The 3,996-nt window shown below is 45.4% G+C and overlaps 1 pseudogene; it reads right to left on the bottom strand.

Moving 5' to 3' along the window:
- Positions 1 to 245: 245 nt before the first annotated feature.
- On the bottom strand, positions 246 to 3,510 carry LOC117939973 (annotated as a pseudogene).
- Between the last annotated feature and the right edge of the window lie 486 nt (positions 3,511 to 3,996).

The following is a 3,996-nucleotide window of genomic DNA, read 5'->3' as shown; positions in this document are numbered from 1 at the left end:
AGTTATAGTATGTTTTAACAAGGGGGGCAATCACTTTTTCACACAGGGCCATGATGGTTTGGATTTTTAATCACCTTTGATAATAAACACCTTCATTTAAAAATTGCATTTTGTGTTTACTTGTGTTATCCTTGACTATTGTTTAAATTGGTTTGATGTTCCGAAACACTTAAGTGTGACAAACTGCAAAGGAACAGGAAATGAGGAAGGGGGCAAACACTTTTTCACACCACTGTAAGTCCTGTTATAAAAAGATAGCAGAGTATTTATTGATGAATGAATCCCACATACAGAGCTTTTTTGGAGGATTTGACCACTGGCAGCAGCCTCAGAAGAGCATTCTCTGAAGCAGAATAATTCTTTAGGTCAATCACGTCCAGATCTTCTTCTGATGACAGTAAGATGAAGACCAGAGCTGACCAATGAGCAGGAGACAGATTATGTATGGAGAGAAGTCCTGAACTCAGGGACTGTTGGATCTGCTCCACTAGAGAACGATCATTCAGTTCATTCAGACAGTGGAACAGATTGATGCTTCTCTCTGCAGACAGATTCTCACTGATCTTCTTCTTGATGTACTTGACTGTTTTCTGATTAGTCTGTGAGCAACCTCCTTTCTGTGTCAGCAGACCTGGTAGGAGATTCTGATTGGTCTGCAGAGAAAGACCCAGGAGGAAGCGGAGGAACAAGTCCAGGTGTCCATTAGGACTCTGTAAGGCCTTATCCACAGCTCTCTGGTAGAAACGTGCTGATGAGCTTTTTTTTCCCGCCAGCAGGTTGACTCCAGAGTTGGTGAAGGTCAGATGGACATGAAGAGCAGCAAGGAACTCCTGAACACTCAGATGGACGAAGCTGAACACCTTGTCCTGGTACAGTCCTCTCTCCTCTTTAAAGATTTGTGTGAACACTCCTGAGACAACTGAGGCTTCTCTGACATCGATGCCACACTCTGTCAGGTCTGATTCATAGAAGATCAGGTTTCCTTTCTGCAGCTGCTCAAAAGCCAGTTTTCCCAGAGACTCTATCATCTTCTTGCTCTCTGGACTCCAGTGTGAATCTGTCTCAGCTCCTCCATCATACTTGATGTTCTTCTGTTTGGACTAAACCACCATGAAGTGGATGTACATCTCAGTCAGGGTCTTGGGCAGCCCTCCTCTGTCTCTGGTCTTCAACACGTCCTTCAGAACTGTAGCAGTGATCCAGCAGAAGACTGGGATGTGACACATGATGTGGAGGCTTCGTGATGTCTTGATGTGGGAGATGATTCTGCTGGCCTGCTCCTCATCTCTGAATCTCTTCCTGAAGTACTCCTCCTTCTGGGCGTCAGTGAACCCTCTGACCTCTGTCATCATGTCTACATACTCAGCAGGGATCTGATTGGCTGCTGCAGGTCGTGTGGTTATCCAGAGGCGAGCAGAGGGAAGCAGTTTCCCCCTGATGAGGTTGGTCAGCAGCACACCCACTGAGGTGGACTTTGTAACATCAGTCAGGATCTCAGTGTTGAGGAAGTCCAGAGGAAGTCGACACTCATCCAGACCGTCAAAGATGAACACCACCGGGACTTCTTCAAACCTGCTGAGTCCTGCTTCTTTGGTTTCACTAAAGAAGTAATCAACAAGTTCCACCAAGCTGAACTTTCTCTCCTTCAGCACATTCAGCTCTCTGAAGGTGAATGGGAATGTGAACTGGATGTCCTGGTTGGCTTTGCCTTCAGCCCAGTCCAGAGTGAACTTCTGTGTTAAGACTGTTTTCCCGATGCCAGCCACTCCCTTTGTCATCACTGCTCTGATTGGTTCATCTCTTCCAGGTGGGGTTTTAAAGATGTCTTCTTGTCTGATTGTTGGTTCTGGTGTGTCTGGTTTCCTGGATGCAGTTTCAATCTGTCTGACCTCATGTTGATCATTGACCACTGCCGCCCCTCCCTTTGTGAGGTACATCTCGATGAACATCTCATTCAGAACGGTTTGGTTTCCTGCTTTAGCAAGCCCCTCAAACACACGCTGGAACTTCTTGTTTAGCTTAGATTTGAGTTTACGCTTAGAAACTCCTGCTGAACTTCCTGAATGAATACAGAACAAAGAAGATCAGTAGGTGATTCATAAAGAAACAGGAACATACTCTGACCCTTCTCTGGAGACATTAGTAAACGTCCCATTAGTCCAGCAAGTTAAATCTTAAGAGAAATCCTCTTACTGCTCTGCAGACGGTCAGCCAGCTCGTCCTGCTTCATTCTCCTCAGGAAGTGCAGTGTGATCTTCAGAAATGTCTCTCTGCTGCTCCTCTGCTCTTCATCCTCACCCTCTCTGTGACTCTCTGAGCATTCTGGGTAATCTGGACTCAGAAGCTTCTGGATCTTCTTCAGCTCGTTCTTCACAAAAGTGACAATGTCTTCCTCCAGCAGCTGGAACAGAAGATTATTTGAATCAAATCAGACTGAAATCATGGAAGCAGATCAGATCCATGATGGACAGACTGAGGACCCTCTGGTCTGAACAGTGCAGCATGGAGATGATTGGGAACAGAATATATGTTTAAGTATTTGGTGTACATGTACAGACCCTAAAGATGGAGTCCAGGTGGGTTTGATGCTGCTGGGCAGGCTGACCACTTGGACCCTCTGAGCTCTCCTGGTCCAATCTGTGGAGGAATCAAGAAGAATTAGTTCCCATCATGTCTGTCCACACAGAGACACACACAAGGTAAAGATCCTGTGACTTCAAGTGTTGATTACAACATAGAATCAGATGGTTTCCCCTGACAGTAAAGAGTCGGTAGTACTGCTGACCATACTGTGAATGTTTCAATTTCCTTGCAGGAGTCATCCCAAAAGGATCAATAAAGAGAAGTCTAAGTCTAAGTCTCTAAGTCTAATGTACAGAAAGAACTAAGAAGTCCACAAGGGCTTCAACATGGTTGTCCTGAAGGACCCCTGGAGCAGCAGACTGCGATCACGTTGCACATGAAGTTACCCTGGAAGGGGCACTTTGAGGCACATACATCCTAACCCCCCCCCCCCCCTCCCAGGTATTATCAGTTGGAGAAGAACATTTGGGAAGAATTTTACCATTCCTGATTTGTTGACTAGCCGATGGCTATGGGAGATTTAAAATGTTTTTTGATGGGGCTACAACACCAGATCCTATTGGTCCAGACCAGGTCCAGAGTAAACTGAGATCTACAGGTGAAGACCGGTCTTACTGGACAGCTTTCACATGGAGAACATACATAAATGTGAAGGAGAAAGATTCTGAAAATAAACTCCCAAAACGTCTCTGGATGCATAGCAGTTGAAACATGACTCATGACATGATGTATTATCAGATTATATTATTATTAACAGCTGACCTCTTTCCAGCAGAGGGTTGTTGACCTTTAAAGTTAAAGAGGCGTGGATTTAACCAGTCACTCCTGAAGGACACACAGCTGGGTTCAGTTCCAGCAGAGTCTGGTCTCGGATGGATCCTGTTACACAGAGAGTAAGACCAACAGGAATGGAAATTCACTTTTAGTTTTCAGACACAAAAACTTGCTTTATAAATGTTAGGATCAGGATCAGGATCAGGACCAGGACCAGGATCAGGTTGGTCTGGTCCCTGAAGGGTCCTGATAGAAAAACACATTTATTGAGGGTCATGTTCAGTAATCTGTTATAGCCAGACCTTCCTCCACAGCTCTGCAAAGGAAGGTCTGGCTAGTCCTTACAGCATTCCTGGATGGGAGAACGACCTGCTTTGGTTAATCAGAATGTCTTTAGACCAATTACAATCATTGTGGGCGGGGCTAAGTGCTGGACGGAGCCACGGTTCCTTTGCTAAATATTCTCAGGAAGGAAGTTGTTTTGGTGGAACATGTGTACGTTCAGAAGTAGCTGTTTGGATTTACCCTGCAGAAATCTGAGGACCAGGTAACCATAGTCCCCAGATTGGACAGATAGTCTAACTAGCTGTCTGGATTTACCCTGCAGAGATCTGAGGACCAGGTAACCATAGTCCTCAG

This window comes from Etheostoma cragini, unplaced genomic scaffold (genome assembly GCF_013103735.1).
Source record: "Etheostoma cragini isolate CJK2018 unplaced genomic scaffold, CSU_Ecrag_1.0 ScbMSFa_1523, whole genome shotgun sequence".
Lineage (NCBI taxonomy): Eukaryota > Metazoa > Chordata > Actinopteri > Perciformes > Percidae > Etheostoma > Etheostoma cragini.
The sequence above is the reverse complement of the archived record's forward strand: the minus strand, read 5'-3'. Positions and strand labels throughout refer to the sequence as shown.